We start from the raw sequence: 21,270 nt of genomic DNA, 5'->3' as shown, positions 1-21,270 counted from the left end.
CGCCTACATCCACAGTGACAGGGGATCCTCATTCATGAGCAATGAGCTGCGTCAGTTCCTGCTCAGCAGGGGTATTGCCTCCAGCAGGACGACCAGCTACAACCCCCGGGGAAATGGGCAGGTAGAGAGGGAGAATGGAATGGTTTGGAGGGCCGTCCAGCTGGCCCTACGGTCCAGGAACCTCCCAGCTTCTCGCTGGCAGGAGGTCCTCCCTGATGCACTACACTCCATCCGGTCACTACTGTGCACCACCACAAATAACACACCCCATGAACATGTTTTTACCTTCCCTAGGGGTGTTGCTCCCGACTTGGCTCACAGCTTCAGGACCGGTCCTTCTACGTAGGCACGTCCGACGACACAAGGCGACCCCTTGGTGGACAGGGTACACTTGCTCCACGCCAACCCCCAGTATGCCTACGTGGAGTTCCCCGACGGCCGCCAAGATACTGTCTCCCTCAGGGACCTGGCACAATCAGGTTCCACCCCAACACACTCCCCCACCCACGCGCCACCCTCCCCTCCCCCGGCTCTCCCAACATTAACCCCACCAGGTCCATCCCTCCTTCCCCTGCCCACGCAAGAGGACGAGGAAGATTTTGGCACGCTCCCGGGGTCATCCGACCACTGGCCAGCACCAACACCGCCAGCACCGACGTCGGCGACACCAGCACCGCCAACACCGACATCGCCGCCACCATTACGTCGCTCCCAGCGAACCGTCAAAGCACCGGATTCACTTAACCTCTGACGCGTACTGGACCATCAAAATGGACATTTTTTTTCCCTCCCCACTGTAAATTATTTGCAAAACTGTATATAGTTCCACGCCACCCCCGCCGGACTCATTTTTAACAGGGAGTGAATGTGGTGAACCACTGTGTGCACCTGTATTAGGGGATGCAAGGTAGGACCTGCACTACAAGTTCGCCAGTAGCCCCTTCTGGCTAGCTCCACCCATAAGGAGCCGTATATATATGCATGTCCTCCTTCTGATCAGCCATTTCGCCAGCTGCAGTAGGAGGCCACGCATCTGACTGTAATAAAGCCACAGTTGTACCAATCTGAGTCTTTCGTGCAATTGATCGTGCATCAACCACAGAAAGAAATGAGGCAGAGTAGCCAGTGCCTGAGGAGATCCCAAGTGCAGCAGTTTCTGCAGAAAGGACCCCAGCAGAAGCACCCAAGTTGATGAAATTACGTCGCTCTGCCAGAGAGACTAAGGTTGCGATTCAGCCACCGCATTGTGCCCGCCGTGGAGATGGGTGCAATGGGTGAATTGCATGAGGGCCCCAAATTGGGTTCAGCGCCGGTGACAAAACCTTGCGTGAGTCACCCGACTAGCTCCTCCTGGCGCGAACAGGTGATGTTTAAATGAGCCATTAGGTTCATTGAAATACCCAGACGCCACTTCAAGCCGCCGCCCAGGAGTCAATGGCCATGCCTGCGAGACCTGGACTCTGTGCTGTTTAGCACTGGTTTCCACAAAAAGGGACCAGGCATGACAGTTCCTTAGGGGGGTCCCGCAGGCCATTAGAGACCCCCGGGTAGTTGGGATCAGTGCAGGGTAGTGCGTTAGCACTCCCTCTGGCAAGTGCCAGGTTGGTACTGCCAGTGGTCAGGCCCGGGGGAGAGAATCATTCCGCCAGTGAATGGTGCGCTGCTGAGAAACACGCAGCTGAGGGACCGAAAAGTCCTGCCCCATATGTTTCAAATAAACGTTAGTTGTTTCAAACCAAGCTGGCTGGTGAGCCAAAGTTATTACAGGGTGGTATCATTATGCTCTAACAGTAAGAATGTTCGGAAAATGGAAGCCATGGAATTAAGGTGAAAGTGCCAGTATGGATATAAAATTAACTAATTGACAGGATGCAGAGGGTGGCAGTGGATGGATGTTTTTCAAGCTGTAAAATGGTTTTCTTGGTATACCCAAGGGTCAGTTTCTGGTCCAATATTCTTTGTAAGTTTTAGCAATGACGGGGATGAGATCCAAATTCCACCCACTTGCACAAGATTAATATCAGGCCCCCAGACTCAGGGATTACATAAGAAAGTATAATGAAATGGACAGTGACATGGCAGGTGGTGTTAAATGCAGAGAAGTATAAAATGATGCAATTGGGGATAACTGATATGGAAAGATAGTATAATATGAAACACGTGATGTAGAAAAGTCTACATGCGGAGACCTTGGAGTCCACATGCACAAACATTAAAGATGGCAGGGCAAGAAGAAAATGCATGGATTACTTATGTTTATAAATAGAGATGCAGAATATGAAAGCAAGATATTATGTTGGAACTTTGTGGGCTGAATTTCCATGAAGGATGAACCGGAAATACACCGCGAGAAGTTGCACATGAAAAAGAGCGCAATCCGGAAGAAGATCGATTTGTGCATGCGCAATGCATGTTTGCTCATGAACTCATGGATGTGATGACATCAGAACATTGTGGACGCCCCCCCCCCCCCCCCCCTACTTAAATCGAAAAAAAACAAGTTTTAAAGGCACAAAACAGAATTGTTTTTACCTCGCAAGGAAGAACATTCCCTGAATGTAAACAAACAGCTGAAAAAACCTTTTGCAGCACCATGGAACAAAATGTTTGCTGCATGCAACAAGAAGAAAATGTTAACAAAGCTAAAATTAAAGAAGATAAATCCTACATTGAAGAATATTATTCAGATATGGCAGAGATATTCAATTTCGATGATTATTCTGTTAATAACAAGATTGAAAATTTAAATACCACTCAACTAATGGTATATGAATCCAATACATTGATGGAATTGCACACCATTGACACATCGGATAGCAGTAACCGAGCACGGAAAGACTCCAGAGAGAGCAATGCAAGAAGAAGACTGTGAAGGTCTATCCAGCTTATTTGATCAACAAAAAGCAGACTAAGATGGTCTATCCACTGTATTTGTGAATAGTGACAAAGCAATCACAAGTAGCATACAAGATGTGCAGGACAAAAGTGAGACTGACAGATCTCAGCTGGACTGTATAAAGGAACATGACAATCAGAGAACAACAATGGACAAATTAATTGAGAACACATTAATTGTGAACAACCGACAAGAAAATGACATCTTGGAGAAGTTGACTCCAGAAGAGGAGCACCAAGAGATCAAAGGTAAATCAAATCATCCAGAAAGGAGTGAGGTCACAAAGCTCAATGATGCATCAGATCATTCACATGAACTTGAGATCATAAAGTGCAGCGAAACACCAGATCACACAAAGGACACTGATACTAAAAAGTTTGAAAATGAATCAAACTATGCCAGGAAGAACAGGACATTATTTAGTCAGAAAATAAGTCATGCCAATGGATTTAATGAGTTCGTATTTGCTCAAAGACAAAGAAACAAACCAGTTGTTAAGGCAAATGACATACAAAATTGATACCACAAGCACAGAAAAACGACCAGGTCAGACAACAAAAGTGGTTCAACCAGTCGAACACCTGATCAATTTGAGCTGATGACTTGTTGGTACTTCAACACACCATGAGTGAAGACTGCATACAGACTGAATTTGTGAAGAAAAAAAAGAAATGCTTTTAAAAAAAATGTTTTAACTCACTTATTAACTTTAGTATCATATCAATGTATCATGCACTAATATTATTCATATTTTCCTTTTTGTCATGTGCACAAATGTCTAAAAAAAAGGGGGTGATGTAATGATATGTACAGTAAAAGTATAGTAAAGGATTAACAAGAGGGATTATATGTATATAAACACTAGATGGCGTTACTAAGTGACCATATAAAAGGCTTCTCTAGGCATGCTGGGGTAAGCTGGTGGAGATTTCAATGTAGAAGGACAGTGTGAGTTGAGTTATAGTGTAGTTTATAAATTAGAGAGATTCTTGATCACTATATCACAGATTCAGTACGATTATTTTCTTATCTGTTACATAGTAAATCACAGAATTTACAGTGCAGAAGGAGGCCACTCGGCCCATCGAGGCTCTTGGAAAGAGCACCCTACCCAAGGTCAACACCTCCATCCTATCCCCATAACCCAGTAACCCCACCCAACACTAAGGGCAATTTTGGACACTAAGGGCAATTTATCATGGCCAATCCACCTAACCTGCACATCTTTGGACTGTGGGAGGAAACCGGAGCACCCAGAGGAAACCCACGCACACAAGGGGAGGATGTGCAGACTCCGCACAGACAGTGACCCAAGCCGTAATCGAACCTGGGACCCTGGAGCTGTGAAGCAATTGTGCTATCCACAATGCTACCGTGCTGCCCGTAAAGTGTGTGAACCCAATCAAGCTATGTAGTGCAAAATAAATTTGTTTTGATTTAAACTTCTTAGTTTTATATTCTTTGTTAATGCTACATATTTAGCTACCTTGGAGAACAAGACAAAGAATATAACAAAGGAGACAGGAAGCATGAATTGGAAAAGTTCCAAACTCTGGAAACCCGTCTCTGTCAAGGAAAGCCATGATTCCTGAGAAGCTATAAACTATGATTCCTAACAAAACAAACAGTCCAAAGATGTGCAAGGTAGGTGGATTGGCCATACTAAATTGCCCTTAGTGTCCAAAAAAAAAATGTTAAGTGGGGTTACGGGGATAGGATGGAATTGTAGGTTTCGGTAGGGTGCTCTTTCTAAGGGCTGGTGCAGACTCGATGGGCCAAATGGCCTCCTTCTGCACTGTAAATTCTTTAAACCTGATTCCATGAAAATTGCGGGAAGGTTTTAAATAGATACTCCCTCAATGGAGCTGGAAAGGTCAGGGGTACTGTGCGCGGGCTTGTTACTTGACCCTTTATTGCACACCAACAGAAATTGCTGGAAAACGAGAATGGAGGCAGCAATCTGGGAATTGGGTCCTGCCCACCATTTTACAAGGCTTTCTGACTTGGCCTGACTCATGACAATCTGGGCCTCTCGGTCACTACCCAGGCCTCAGCTGGAGTAGGGTGGACAACACCCTTCAAGAATGATGGAAAGGCCTCAGAAAAGGCACAGACGTCAGTTACCAGGATGCTGCCAAGAAGAGAAACTTTAATTATAGAGTACACAATTATTATTTTTTTCCAATTAAGGGGCAATTTAGCGTGACCAATCCACCTAACCTGCACATCTTTGGGTTGTGGGGGTGAAACCCACGCAGGCACGGGGAGAATGTGCAAACTCCACACAGACAGTGACCCAGGGCCGGGATTCGAACCAGGGTCCTCAGCGCCGTAGGCAGCAATGCTAACCACTGTGCCACTGTGCTGCCCCAGAAACTTTAATTATGAGGGGAGGTTGGAGAACTTAGCTGTTCTTTATGGGACAAAGAAGACAAAGAGATGGCAAAATTGTGGTTTTCAGAATGGTGAAAGTTTTTGACAGAGCAGAAAGAGAAAAACTAATCCTTCCAGTAAATGGGCCAGTAACCAGTGGTCATAGATTGACATCTACATCCGACAAAAAGATCGAGAGGGGAGATAAGGAGAAACAATTTATTCAAAAAGCTTTTTATATTTCAAAAGCTCTATCTGAAAAGGTGGCAGAAGCTGATTCTGGAAATAAACAATTTAAAAACTAATCATTATCATTATGGTCAGTGAATTCTGCATAGTGTCAGGAAGAAAAATTGAGTCTTATAAAATTATGATTGTTAACAATTGTAATGATGTCAGCTGGTGGAAAGAAAATGCATCAATAAAAATATACATCCTTCGGCTTGATTTTGATTAATTAGATGTAATGTAATAAAATAGCTGTATGATACTATTGCTAGCTCATATATTACAGCAAACAAACTATAACTTAAAACAAAATATTCAGTTACATATCAAAACTAAACTGACAATGTCATATGTAAGGGGGTGGAAGCTGCTGCCATAAATAATTTAAAAAGGGAGATGGACAGACTGTTGAAGCTGAAGAACTTACAAGGTTACAGACTCAAAAAACAGCGATGAGGGACGAAGCATGACCACTCTTTCAAACGCACACATGACTGGTATGTAATAAACAACTGGAAGTATCTCAGAACTTGGTAACATTCCGTTGGATTCAAATGAATTTCACACCACTTTTCTAATTAATATACTAATAGACTGTGTCATGTAAAATTCTCACCATAAACAAGGGGTGGGATTCTCTGTTAGCCAATGCCAAAATCAAGAAAGGCGATTGGGCGGACAATCGATTTCGACCCCATGTATGCGCCAATTTGGTGCCAAATCGCAATGGTCTGGCACCTACACGGCGGCGTCAATGCATTCCGGAAACCACGTACAGTAGACACCGTTTGCATATTATTAGCGGGCCTGACCCGGTTCTCCAGGGCCTCTGCGATTTTCCGCCTCCGATGGGCGGAGTTCCCAACAGCGTGGTTCACTTGTGCTTTTAAGAATCGTGAAACCACATAGGTGCTGCTGAGGAGAGAAAAATTGTCATAGTTTGCTGACAGTTGTGCCACTGGCTGGGGTGAGTAGCATGGTGGGTGGCCAAATGATGGGCTGTGGGGTCGGGGAGGAATGGCATAGAACACCATTGCTGCAGCTGGCAAGGCAGCCATGCAGCTGCGCACACTGCTAACAGCCCACTTTGAACCTAATGCCATTGGTCATATAGGTGTCCCCCAGGGCACCCCCTGGGTGCTCTCTGGCCCCAGCCGATCCATCAGCTGTAAGGGCGCACTCCAGCACAACCAGTGCCATTTTTTTGGCTGGAATAAGTCTGTGTGGGGAGTGTAATGCCTATGTGTGGCTGCAGCTTGTCAGCTTTCCGAGTGTCGATTAGGGACCCGGTGAATCCCTCACCGTTTTTCATTGGAATCGATTGTGTTCCACGCAGCACCGGTGCCAGTCCCTCAATAGTAGGAAACATTATAGAAATGCCAGATTATTTTTATAGCACATCTGGAAACATATTGAATCAGATTTTGCTGAGAAAATATCAGTGTATAAGAACATAAGAACTACGAGCAGGAGTAGGCCATCAGGCCCCTCGACCTGCTCCGCCATTCAATGAGATCATGGCTGATCTTATGTGGACTCAGCTCCACTTTCCGTCCCGAACACCATAACCCTTAATCCCTTTATTCTTCAAAAAACTATCTATCTTTATCTTAAAAACATTTAATGAAGGATCCTCAACTGCTTCACTGGGCAAGGAATTCCATAGATTCACAAAGCTTTAGGTGAAGAAGTTCCTCCTAAACTCAGTCCTAAATCTACTTCCCCTTATTTTGAGGCTATAAGAACAAGAACAAAGAAACGTACAGCACAGGAACAAGCCCTTCGGTCCTCCAAGCCTGTGCCGACCATGCTGCCCGTCTAAACTAAAAACGTCTACACCTCCTGGGTCCTAATCCCTCTATTCCCATCCTATTCATGTATTTGTCAAGATGCCCCTTAAATGTCACTATCATCCCTGCTTCCACCACCTCCTCCGGCAGCGGGTTCAAGGCACCCACTAGCCTCTGTGTAAAAAACTTCCCTTGTACATCTCCTCTAAACCTTGCCCCTCGCACCTTAAACCTATGCCCCCTAGTAATTGACCCCTCTACCCTGGAAAAAAGCCTCTGACTATCCACTCTGTCTATGCCCCTCATAATTTTGTAGACCTCTATCAGGTTGCCCCTCAACCTCCGAGTTTATTCAACTGCTCCTCATAGCTAATGCCATCCATACCAGGCAACATCCTGGTAAATCTCTTCTGTACCCTCTCTAAAGCCTCTACATGCTTCTGGTAGTGTAGCGACCAGAATTGAACGCTATACTCCAAGTGTGGCCTAACTAAGGTTCTAACTATACTCCAAGTGTGGCCTAACTAAGGTTCTAACTATACTCCAAGTGTGGCCTAACTAAGGTTCTAACTATACTCCAAGTGTGGCCTAACTAAGGTTCTATGCCCCCTAGTTCTGCTTTCACCCGCCAGTGGAAACAACCTGCCCGCATCTATCCTATCTATTCCGTTCATAATTTTATATGTTTCTCTAAGATCCCCCCTCAACCGTCTAAATTCAAATGAGTACAGTCCCAGTCTACTCAACTTCTCCTCGTAATCCAACCCCTTCAGCCCTGGGATTAACCGAGTGAATCTCCTCTGCACACCCTCCAGCGCCAGTGCGTGCTTTCTCAGGTAAGGAGACCAAAACTGAACACAATACTCCAGGTGTGGCCTCACTAACATGCTATACAATTGCAGCACAAATTCCCTAGTCTTAAACTCCATCCCTCTAGCAATGAAGGACAAAATTCCATTCGCCTTCTTAATCACCTGTTGCACCTGTAAACCAACTTTTTGAGACTCATGCACGAGCACACCCAGGTCTCTCTCCACTGCAGCATGTTTTAATATTTTATCATTTAAATAATAATCCCTTTTGCTGTTATTCCTGCCAAAATGGATAACCTCACATTTGTCAACATTGTATTCCATCTGCCAGACCTTAGTCCATTCACTTAATCTATCCAAATCCCTCTGCAGACTTCCAGTATCCTCTGCACGTTTTGCTTTACCACTCATTTTAATGTCGTCTGCAAACTTGGACACATTGCCCTTGGTCCCCTACTCCAAATCATCTATGTAAATTGTGAACAATTGTGGGCCCAACACTGATCCCTGAGGGACACCACTAGCTACTGATTGCCAACCAGAGAAACACCTATTAATCCCCACTCTTTGCTTTCTATTGATTAACCAATCCTCTATCCATCTGCTACTACTTTACCCTGAATGCCATGTATCTTTATCTTCTGCAGCAACCTTTTGTGTGGCACCTTGTCAAAGGCTTTCTGGAAATCCAGATAAACCATATCCATTGGCTCCCCGTTATCTACCACACTGGTAATGTCCTCAAAATATTCCACTAAATTAGTTAGGCACGACCTGCCCTTTATGAACCCATGCTGCGACTGCCCAATGGGACCATTTCCATCCAGATGCCTCGCTATTTCTTCCTTTACGATAGATTCCAGCATCTTCCCTACTACCGAAGTTAAGCTCACTGGCCTATAATTATCCGCTTTCTGCCGACCTCCTTTTTTAAACAGTGGTGTCACGTTTGCTAATTTCCAATCCGCCGGGACCACCCCAGAGTCTGGTGAATTTTGGTAAATTATCACTAGTGCATTTGCAATTTCCCCAGCCATCTATCTCTTTCAGCACTCTGGGATGCATTCCATCAGGGCCAGGAGACTTGTGCACCTTCAGCTCCATTAGCTTGCCCATCACTACTTCCTTAGTGATGGCAATCATCTCAAGGTCCTCACCTGTCATAGCCTGATTTCTATGAGTCATTGGCATGTTATTTGTGTCTTCCACTGTGAAGACCGACCCAAAAACCTGTTCAGTTCCTCAGCCATTTCCTCATCTCCCATTATTAAGTCTCCTTTATCCTCTAAAGGACCAATATTTACCTTAGCCACTCTTTTTTGTTTCATATATTTGGCGAAACTTTTACTATCTGTTTTTATATTCTGAGCAAGTTTACTCTCATAATCTGTCTTACTCTTCTTCATAGCTTTTTTAGTAGCTTTCTGTTGCCCCCTAAAGATTTCACAGTCCTCTAGTCTCCCACTAATCTTTGCCACTTTGTATGTTTTTTCCTTCAATTTGATACTCTCCCTTATTTCCTTAAATATCCACGGTCGATTTTCCCTCTTTCTACCGTCCTTCCTTTTTGTTGGTATAAACCTTTGCTGAGCACTGTGAAAAATCGCTTGGAAGGTTCTCCACTGTTCCTCAACTGTTTCACTATAAAGTCTTTGCTCCCAGTCTACCTTAGCTAGTTCTTCTCTCATCCCATTGTAATCTCCTTTGTTTAAGCACAAAACACTAGTGTTTGATTTTACCTTCTCACCCTCCATCTGTATTTTAAATTCCACCATATTGTGATCGCTCCTTCCGAGAGGATCCCTAACTATGAGATCATTAATCAATCCTGTCTCATTACACAGGACCAGATCTAGGACCGCTTGGTCCCTCCTATCGAGGATACATTCTATAAACTCCTCCTCAAGGCTGCCTTGACCGACCTGGTTAAACCAATCAACATGTAGATTAAATCTCCCATGATAACTGCTATACCATTTCTACATGCATCAGTTATTTCTTTGTTTATTGCCTGCCCCACCATAATGTTACTATTTGGTAGCCTATAGACTACTCCTATCAGTGACTTTTTCACCTTACTATTCCTGATTTCCACCCAAATGGATTCAACCTTATCCTCCATAGCACCAATGTCATCCCTTACTATTGCCCGGATGTAATCCTTAAATAACAGAGCTACACCACCTCCCTTACCATCCACTCCGTCCTTCCGAATAGTTTGATATCTGTGGATATTTAACTCTCAGTCGTGACCATCCTTTAACCATGTTTCAGTCATGGCCACTAAATCATAGTCATTCATGATGATTTGCGCCATCAACTCATTTACCTTATTCCGAATACTACGAGCATTCAGGTAAAGTGCACTTGCATTGGCTTTTATACCTCTGTTTTGAATCATAACACCTCAATCAGTAACCTTTCCTAAGTTATATTTCCTCTTAACTTTTCTCCTAATTTTCCTTGTCGTTGAACCCATATCTTCATGGAACAACCTGCCGCGTCGCTTACCATTTATGTTTTTACTTCCCATTTTATTCCTTTTAGTATTACTGGGCCTATTTACTGAGCTCTCCTCAGTCACTGTACCTTGTACTGTCACCCTTTTGAATTTTTGACTCTGGCTTCTCTGCCTTACACTTTCTCCCTTACTGCCTTTAATTTCTGTCCCAGTTTTACTGCCTTCCGACTTCCTGCATCGGTTCCCACCCCCCTGCCACATTAGTTTAAACCCTCCCCAACAGCTCTAGCAAACATCCCCCCTAGGACATCGGTTCCAGCCCTGCCCAGGTGCAGACCGTCCCGTTTGTACTGGTCCCACCTACCCAGAACCGGTTCCAATGCCCCAGGAATTTGAATCCCTCCCTCTTGCAGCATCTCTCGAGCCACGCATTCATCCTATCTATCCTGACATTCCTACACTGACTGGCTTGTGGCACTGGTAGCAATCCTGAGATTACTACCTTTGAGGTCCTACTTTTTAGTTTAACTCCTAACTCCCTGAATTCAGCTTGTAGGACCTCATCCCATTTTTTACCTGTATCATTGGTGCCTATGTGCACCACGACAGCTGGCTGTTCACCACCGCCCCCCCCCCCCTCCCCAGAATGTCCTGCAGCCGCTCCGAGACATTCTTGACGCTTGCACCAGAGAGGCAACATACCATCCAGGACTCTTGATTGCGTCCGCAGAACCTCCTGTCTATTCCCCTTATGATTGAGTTCCCTATCACTGTAGCCCGGCCATCTTCTTCCTCCCCTGCAGCACAGCAGAGCCAGCCACAGTGCCATGAACCTGGCTGCTGCTGCCTTCCCCTGGTGAGCCATCTCCCTCAACAGTATCCAACGTGGTACATCTGTTTTGCAGGGAGATGACCGCAGGGAACACCTGCTCTGCCTTCCTACTCTTGCTCTGTCTTTGGTTACCCATTTTCTTTCTCCCTCAGTAACATTCACCTGCGGTGTGACCAACTCGCTAAATGTGCTATCCACGACTTCCTCAGCATCGGCCCGCGCAACATAGCAGACCCACACAGCAGGCCCACGCCGAAGAAGTAGGCCCCCACTTTGATCATGTGTGCCCGCCCGCAAATCGGTGGCCCCGATCACGGGCCTGGCGGTCATGAAGGCCTTCCCCGGTGACGGATCCACCTGCCCCCCACCAGGACGGCCACCGCAGCCGCAGCTCCAAGCTCCCACTGGGTGGAACCATATGTGAACCATGCTGGCAGGAACTCGGCCGGTCGTCCGCGGAGAATCGCCACGCGGGCCTCTTTCAACGGCCCCTGACCGGAGCTGCGTCGACCGCATGCGTGCGACTAGCGGCGACTCTCTGATCGGCAGAGAATCGCGCGTAGGCATCGCGGGTCCGATGCCCCATTCTCCTCCCCTGCACCGGGCGTGATTATGCCCGGAGAATCCCGGCCATGGTATATTAAAACAAACTTTATTACTAACACAGTGTGAAAATATCTTTTAACATCACATCAGAAAATAACTTACAATTACCCTTTAAATAATGCTAATCAATACAGTGACTTTAACTGCTATCTTTACTTCCATTCAAACAACAAAACCATCTCAAATCCTTGCTGTATAGAGATGTCTTGAATACTGCACTTTGAGAAAGAGACCTTTTGAGACTGCTTAAAGAAAGAGTATTGACACCCTGTCAGAATAATTCACAATCACGGGTTATATTTCTTCAGACACTTTCTCAGCTCTCTTTGTAGCCAAAAACTAAGGTCTGAATTCTCCACGGTCAGGATTCTCCATTTTGCCAGCAGCCCGGATGTTTGCCGGTGGCATGAGGCTGCCCCACAATGGGAAACCCCATTGACCAGCCGGCGAAACAGAGAATCCCGACGGCGTGCCGCACTAGAAATCCAGTGAGGCGGGATGGGGAAACACACCCTAAAACTCTGAAAATCTCTGCCTGACTGCTTCAATCCTTGGTTCCTCCCATTAATGATATCATCTTGCTAAGCTGAACACAATGGGGTGAATTCGCCTCAGGTGGGGTTCACCGTTCCATTGGCAATGCACTCCTGCCTGTGGTTTTCCCGGTGGCGTGCGGGGGTCATAATGGGAAATCCCATTGGCTGGTGGTGAGAACAGAGAATCCCGCTGCCAGTGATGGCACACCACCAAGGGACAAGCAGCAGGGGAGGCAGAGAATTCACCCCAATATCTCAATAATTAACTACCTCATAGGGAACCATCTTAATGTAAATAAAGGTCCGTTAGCTCAAACTTTTATGATGCTTTAATTGGACCGCTGGCTGCAAAAAGCTTAGCTGCCTTGCAAATCAAGATTTTTGAAAACACTACTCCAGCAATTATACACATATTAGCCTAGGCCTTTAACCCTTACTACACACCAAATACATGTATACAGAATATATCTGAAATTCATAGATACATTAAAGGTTTCTGTCTTATTTCTGTCAGTGAGTACTGTCGCCAACATTTTGTCATGGAGGAGTTGGAGGATGTTGATGAATATCTCTGGATGGCCAACCTTTGGGTCTTCCATAGCACTTCTAGATTGACTGGATAGATCTATGATGGCCACATTGAGTGGTTGATGTTGCTCCTGGCATTTCTCTTGAAGTTGCCAAATAGTGAAAATCATGGTTTCATGATTTGGTCAGAAGCCACACTGACTTTCAGAAGTGTTTCTTCAGAGACTGGGAGAAGGCGACTAGCGAAGATCCGGGTGCTGATCTTCGCAGCAATGGAGAGTAGGGAGATTCCTCAGAAATTCCCACAATTCGCTTTGTATCCTTCTTTGAAGGTGGTGGTGATGACAGCATCCCTGAGGTTGGCAGGAATATTTTCTCTGTCCCAGATTTTCAAGAACAGCTGATGGAGGTGACGGGTGATCTCTTCTCCACTGTCGCCACTGGGGGCAGCACGGTAGCATGGTGGTTAGCATAAATGCTTCACAGCTCCAGGGTCCCAGGTTCGATTCCCGGCTGGGTCACTGTCTGTGTGGAGTCTGCACGTCCTCCCCGTGTGTGCGTGGGTTTCCTCCGGGTGCTCCAGTTTCCTCCCACAGTCCAAAGATGTGCGGGTTAGGTGGATTGGCCATGTTAAATTGCCCGTAGTGTCCTAAAAAGTAAGGTTAAGGTGGGGGTTTGTTGGGTTACGGGTATAGGGTGGATAAGTGGGTTTGAGTAGGGTGATCATTGCTCGGCACAACATCGAGGGCCGAAGGGCCTGTTCAGTGCTGTTCTATGTTCTATGTCCACGTTTGAAAATCTCCATTGGGTTGGGGGGCGGCATGGGGGCACAGTGGTTAGCACTGCTGCCTACAGCGCTGAGGACCTGGGTTCGATCCTGGACCCAGGTCACTGTCTGTGTGGAGTTCGCACATTCTCCCCGTGTCTGCGTGGGTTTCACCCCCATAACCCAAAGATGTGTCGACTAGGTGGATTGGCCACACTAAATTGCCCCTTAATTGAAAAAGAAATTGATTGGGTACTCTAAATTTATTTTTAAAGAAAGAAAATCTCCACTGGGATCCAGTCCACTCCTGCGGCTTTTCAGTTTTTCATTACTGGTGGCTTGGCTGTTGTCCTTGCTTTGTCTGATTCCAAGATCATCCTTGATGGGGAATTAGTGGATTTTCTCAAATCCGTCCTCATTTATTTATTTATTTCCCCGCCCCCACGCCCTGAACCCACTCCCATTGTTGGTTGTGTTTATTAAGTACCTGGCTGCTTGGAAAGTGGTTTGCAAACCAAAAATATTCTCTGTATGCACAATATGCTTGAAAGGGGAGGCGGGGGAGTCAGAAAATTTTGACCAACACTAGTTATTTATGAACTTCAGTAATGAAATGAAACGAAATGAAAATCACTTATTGTCACAAGTGGGCTTCAAATGAAGTTACTGTGAAAAGCTCCTAGTCGCCACATTTCCACGCCTGTTCGGAGAGACTGGTACGGGAATATACTTCATATAAGATTTATTAGCTGTGGATGAGATATGGAAATATTAGAAGTTTAGTCCACCACTTCTTTATTTGATATGGCATTGAAAACTTTAGCAAAATTATTTGTCTGTGCTCCTTATTTTGAAGACATGGGGCGGAATTTTGCGACCCCCCCGCATGGTCGGGGAATTGCCCGGGGCCGACGTAAATCCTGCCCCCGCCGTGGCCGGAATTCTCCGCCAGCCGGGAATCGGCGGGAGCGGGAATCGCGCCCCGCCTGTCGGCGGGCCCCCCGAGCCGGTCGGCGGCCCCCCAGCGGCGATTCTCCGGCCCGCGATGGGCCGAAGTCCCGCCGCTGTCAGGCCTCTCCCCCTGACGTGGTTTAAACCACCTCTGTGCAGGCGGGATTGGCGGCGCGAGCGAGCCCCCGGGGTCCTGGGGGGGGCGGGGTGATCGGACCCCGGGGGGTGCCCCCACGATGGCTTGGCCCGCGATTGGGGCCCACCGATCGGCTGGCGGGCCAGTGCCGTGGGGGCACTCTTTTTCTTCCGCCGCCGCCACGGCCTCCACCATGGCAGAGGCGGAAGAGACCCCCTCCACTGCGCATGCGCCAGTGGTGACGTCAGTGGCCGCTGACGCTCCGGCGCCTGCGCGGACTCACGCCGACCAGCGAAGGCCTTTTGGCAGCCCCGACGCTGGCCGGCGTAGCGCCAAAGGCTGTTGGCGCCAGTCGGCAGAGCGGGAGCCAGTCCGGCGAGGGCCTAGCCCCGAATTCTCTGCACCTTGGGCAGAATTCTCCGATTCCCGCAGGGTCGGGGAATCGCCCGGGGCCGGCGTAAATCCCACCCCCGGCGTGGCCGGAATTCTCCGCCAGCCGTGAATCGGCGGAAGCGGGAATCACGCCCCGCCTGTCGGCGGGCCCCCCACGCCAGTCGGCGCACCCCCCGCGGCGATTCTCCGGCCCGCGATGGGCCGAAGTCCCGCTGCTGTCAGGCCTCTCCCGCTGACGTGGTTTAAACCACATCTGCGCTGGCGGGATTGGCGGCACGAGCTGGCCCCCGGGGTCCTGGGGGGGTGCGGGGTGATCGGACCCCGGGGGGTGCCCCCACGATGGCTTGGCCCGCGATTGGGGCCCACCGATCGGCTGGCGGGCCAGTGCCGTGGGGGCACTCTTTTTCTTCCGCCGCCGCCACGGCCTCCACCATGGCGGAGGCGGAAGAGACTCCCTCCACCGCGCATGCGCCGGTGGCGACGTCAATGGCCGCTGACGCTCCGGCGCATGCGCGGACTCACGCCAACCGGCGTAGCGCCAAAGGCCGTTGGCGCCAGTCGGCGGAGCGGGAGCCACTCCGGCGCGGGCCTAGCCCCTAAAGGTGCGGAGAATTCCACACCTTTGGGGAGGCACGGTTGCGGAGTGGTTGTCGCCACTCCGCTACGCCAGGACCCCGCGCCCCGCCGGGTAGGGGAGAATTTCGCCCCTTTGGGGAGGCCCGACGCTGGAGTGGTTGGCGCCACTCCGCTACGCCGGGTCCCCCCGCCCCGCCGGGTAGGGGAGAATTTCGCCCACGTTCCATGTTAAAGGAGGGGGGTTGTTGGGTTACGGGTATAGGGTGGATACGTGGGTTTGAGTAGGGTGATCATTGCTCGGCACAACATCGAGGGCCGAAGGGCCTGTTCTGTGCTGTACTGTTCTATGTTCTATGTCTGTGTTTAGTGACAAAAGGCTGCTTTTGTTGCTTAGCATTTCCAAAATGTTCTCCTTGCGCTTTGAACATTATGCCATAGAAATGCAAAGCAGACAGTTTTTGTAATGGACAGCCAATCCATAATGCCAGGTTTATGTCATGCAATGTTGAAAATATACCCTTCTTAACCTTTACCATCCTCAAAAACTATTTGACGACAATGCTAACACCTTGGAATCTTTTGTCCATCAATCAGGAGGTTACCTAGAGACAGCAGGAAAATTTTGAATTCCACGTTTGAGAGGCAAATTAAATTGTGGCTGATTGATTATGGCATGACCATAATCATTTGCTGTAAATTGTTTTTTGACTCCCTGCAACTGCTTTCTCCCTTGTCTTTTCCTCTGTCTCAGGAGTGAAGTGATGAGGCAAACTGAAGAAAGAAACCCCTGGAGGGCGGCCCGGTGGCGCAGTGGTTAGCACTGCTGCCTCACGCCGCCGAAGACCCGGGTGCGATCACTGCCCCGGGTCACTGTTCGTGTGGAGTTTGCACATTTTCCCCATGTCTGTGTGGGTCTCACCCCCCACAACCCAAAGATGTGCAGGGTAGGTGTATTGGCCATGCTAAATTACCCCTTAAGTGAAAAAAAGAATTGGGTACTCTAAATTTATATTTAAAAAAGAAAGAAACCCCTGATAGTGCTCACAGGACATACAGAGAGTTACTAACTCTGGTTGGACTTATTTTGAGAGGTGACCTGATTTCCTGCCTCCAAACATCTCGCTCTCACATTCCTGCCAATGGTCATCTAACGTTCTAACATCATCTGTACATATTCTCACATCTCTTGAAAAGCTGTAGAGTATTTGTCACCTGATTGGATGGTTCTTGACAGTCAGTCAAGCAGCCATCTTTCCTCAGTCTGATATTTTTACAACTAATAGACATAAATGTTGAATGAAAATTCAAACATTAAACAATGTTTAGTTGCTCATATGATTTTTATCCTGCAGAAGCACCCAGGAGATTAGACTAATTTTAGAGATGCCAGGGAGGGTTAGCAAAGACATGATTTTCAGGGCAGCACAGTCGCATAGTGGTTAGCACAATTGCTTCACAGCTCCAGGGTCCCAGATTTGATTCCCGACTTGGATCACTGTCAGTGCGGAGTTTGCATGTTCCCCCTTGTGTGTATGGGTTTCCTCCAGGTGCTCCGAGTTTCCTCCCACAGTCTGAAGGTTAGGTGGATTGGCCATGCTAAATTGCCCTTAGTGTCCAAAATTGCCCTTAGTGTTGGGTGGGGTTACTGGGTTATGGGGACAGGGTGGAGGTGTAGACTTGGGGAGGGTGCTCTTTCCAAGAGCCGGTGCAGACTCGATGGGCTGAATGGCCTCTTTCTGCACTGTAAATTCTATTAAAATGATGAATCTGGTAGTCGCTGGAGACCATTCTGGGAGAATTTGGGAATGGGTCTCTCAGGATGACGGAGCTATGGCTTAGCAGAAGTAAGGTGTGAGGGGCATGTAGGAAGAAGAATTAGGTGAGATGGGAGTGTGAAAGCAAACATGCACTACCTTAATTGCTGAAAAGCAGCAGAGCCCAGGAATTCAACAGCAGAACCTTGCCTCAGAACTGAGCGTGCCAGAGAGTACAAGCAAGTGAAGGCAAATGGAATAGCAGTGAGGCAGAGGTATATGGTCTTCTTTACTCACAAGGAACAAAAAAAGGTGGAAAAACTGCAACCATACAGACGAGCAAATTGATGTCAAGAATATAAATGGCCTACGCAGACCCAAAAAAATGTTTAGGATCAAATACAAAGCTCAAATGATTGGTCTGTAACTTCCTCAGAGTGGCAATCTCTTTTGGACTGCCACTCTCGAAGGACTTAACTTCGCTGAGATTCGAAAGCCGCTGCCTCACCCAACCTTCCCCACTCAGGCTGGCTGGACAGGAGCAGCGAAGGGTGCAAAGACGTAAGGAACATCCCTTTTCTACTGCACCAGCTGTCGTAAAGGAGTGTCTCAAGGGGCAATTAAAAGGTAAGTGATCAGATAGTGGGGGAAGTTTGTGAGGGCGAGGGGGTCAGACTGGCGAGGGGGCATCAGTCCAGAAGGGGCGTTCAGTCTGGGAGGGAGAGGTTGTCGGACTGGATGGGGACGGTCAGGTTTGGGGGTCACAGTCGGGGGTGTGGCTGTTATGGTGGGTCCCTGGGGGGGTCATGTGTTGTGGGGGTGTCCTGTGCGTGGCTGGATTTTTTTAATAGTCACTCTGAAAGATTTAGAGGAGAAAAAAAAATCACTTTTAACGCCAGAGTAACTATAGGATAAAGCTGGCAGAACCAACCAAAGTTAACGATTTAAACCGCTTCTGTCGAATGGTTTCCAACCCAGCACATTAGCACTTCTGGGCAATTGTCGGGTAAATCCTTACTTGGGAACTTCCTAGAGTGATTCCCCAGTGCATCATTGGGTACCCTCTAAATGTAACGCTGGGGAACCAGGAAGTTTTGGACCAATTAAATTAAGATGGACAAAACTGTGCAAGTACGAAAACTATGCAAAGGGAAACTTAACTGACAGTTGAAGCTCAGTTGGCAACATTCTTGTCTCGAAGTCAGACTTGAGCATGCTCTCTGTACTGCATTATCTGATGACTTACACAGAACAAACCACGCAGAACCAGGTCATTTAGCAAAACAGATCCATGCCAATGTTTATATTCCACACAAGTCACCTCACACCCTTCTTCATCCCTATCAGCATATTCTTATTTTCCTTTCTCCTTCATGTATTTATTTAGTTTCCCATTAAATGCATCCATGCTCTTCATCACAACTGCTCTTTGTGGAAGAGCGTTCCACGTTCTAACCACTCTGTGGGCAAAATTGCTTTTCCTCAATTTCCTAGCGGATTTATGATGACGATCTTTTATAGTCCCTCATTTTGGTCTTTCCCACAAGTCAAAACATCATAATTTTCAAGATCCTTATCAGATCATCCCTATTTCCTCTTTTCTGGACAAAAAATAATCAGATATGTTCTCTGATAGTTATAACTTCTCAGTTGTGATAATACCCCAGTAATTGTTCTTTCTACATGCAGCTTACCCACCTGTCCTGACACATCTCCCATTTTATGGTGGAGTGGTGGAAGTGTCAGTCGGCCCTACCTTGAGCCTACTGTGACCCTTATTTTTCCTACCAAACATAATTCCCCAAATTTAGCAAATAATTATAGAATGATACAGTACAGAAGGCCATTTGACCCATTATGCTTATGCTAGCACTTTGGTAAAGCTCAAATTAGTCCAGGGGCGCAAATCCCCCGTCGCGTTGGGCTCTCGCTTGAGTGCAACATGGCCGGAGAATGCCGGGAGAGGCCTCCAGCGAGCCTCCCAACAGGCTCCACATCTCCCGGGATTGTCTGAAGTCCCGCGAGACGTCAGAGTTGGAACCCCACCCCAAATGGACGGAGTCGAATAACCTACTTATGACCTACCTGCATGGGATCCAACGGCCTCCCGCGATTCCTCGGCCTCCTCAGCGAGGCTGCAGCCAGGCGCCGATCATTGCTGGTCCACACAAATATGGACCAGGCAGAATGGCGCCCAGTGGGTCTCCTGGGCCACTGGAGACCCCTGAGTAGTCAGGGTAAGTGCAGGGTGGCTCTCTGGCCTTCCCCCTGGAACGTGGGTACCTTGGCACTGCCCACCTGGTGCCTTGACACTGCCACCCTGGCACTGAGGGTGGAGGGGGATTTGAAGGACTGAGGGAGTGCAGGGCAGGTAAGCATGGGCCTCCGGGTAGTTGGGTGGGTGATGTGTGGGGGTCCTAGAAGAATGGGAGTGCTGTAAGGGCACTTGGGGGGGCCTGAAGAGGGGGACCCCCAGGGACCCCATAGCGGGGTGTCCTCATTTGGGGAGTGTAGGGTGGTGTCCATATGTGTGGTTAGCACTGATGCCTCATGGCGCTGAGGACCCGGGTTCTATCCCGGCCCTGGGTCACTGTCCTTGTGGAGAGACCGCTAAAACAAGAATCTTGGCGGCAAGATCTCGTTCCCTGATTTTCCCCACCCCTCACCGGTGACCTGCATATTTTAATAAATTTTAATATGCTTAAAGGGCTTCTGTGCCATATGTTCTGCCACAGAAAGAAATCCCCCGCATCGACATGGCATCACATCTCATTGGCAAGGTTTACAAGAATTTTTGCAAAACATGAAGCAATGGAGGGAAACCTGCCCGGGGCGCAATGGTAAGTATAGGAAGAAAGGGACATGCTTGTCCCCTGACAGTCGCATCCTGGCAGTGCCAACCTTGCATTGCTACCCTGGCAGTGCCAACATGACAGTGTCACAGAGTGCAAAATTCCACCCCCATTTCAATTTTTTAAATGTATTCTTTTGTGGAATTATAGGTGTCATTCGAACAGCCAGCATTTAATGCCCATCCCTAACTGCCCCGAGAAGGTGATGATGAGCTACCATTAATAATGTTAAGGATCCCATTGCTATTTAATCAGCCTCCTCAAATTTCATGCCACCTTCAAATTCTTGTACACATAAATCCCCAGATATCTCTATTCTTGCACCGCATTTAATTTACATTGCATCTCTTCATTCTTCCTACCAAAATAAGCTTTTTACATTGCTGTGTTAAATTTAATCTGTCATGTGTTTGCCCATTTCACCAATCTATGCCCGCCTGAAATCTGTTACTATCCTCCTCATCAAGTTTAGTTTAATCTATGATATTTGAAATTATGCCCTGTTTACCCAAGTGGTTCTCTGGCTTTCTGTTCTTAGCCATGTGCACAATGTCATGTGCATGCTGCCACTGTCACTTTACTCCCAGAGGCTTCCAATTTGCTAGCAAATCTATTGTGTGGTACTTAGTCAAATACATTTTGAAAGTTCATAAACACAACATCAACTACACTACCTTCAACAACTTTTTCTCTTCCTAACAACTCAATAAAGTTAGTGAATTAAGTTAATGAAACATGATCTGTCTTTAACAAATCCATGTTGGCTTTCATTTATTAGCC

The 21,270-nt window shown here is 47.5% G+C and overlaps 1 protein-coding gene across 3 annotated transcripts in view; it reads right to left on the bottom strand.

Annotated features, from left to right (window-relative positions):
• Window positions 1-21,270, bottom strand: part of LOC119969652 (parkin coregulated gene protein homolog) — a 489,387-nt gene that overhangs the window by 455,675 nt on the left and 12,442 nt on the right. The gene's annotated exons all lie outside the window — the stretch shown is intronic.

Source organism: Scyliorhinus canicula, chromosome 1 (assembly GCF_902713615.1).
Source record: "Scyliorhinus canicula chromosome 1, sScyCan1.1, whole genome shotgun sequence".
NCBI classification, from domain to species: domain Eukaryota; kingdom Metazoa; phylum Chordata; class Chondrichthyes; order Carcharhiniformes; family Scyliorhinidae; genus Scyliorhinus; species Scyliorhinus canicula.
This window is presented reverse-complemented; position numbering and strand designations above follow the sequence as displayed.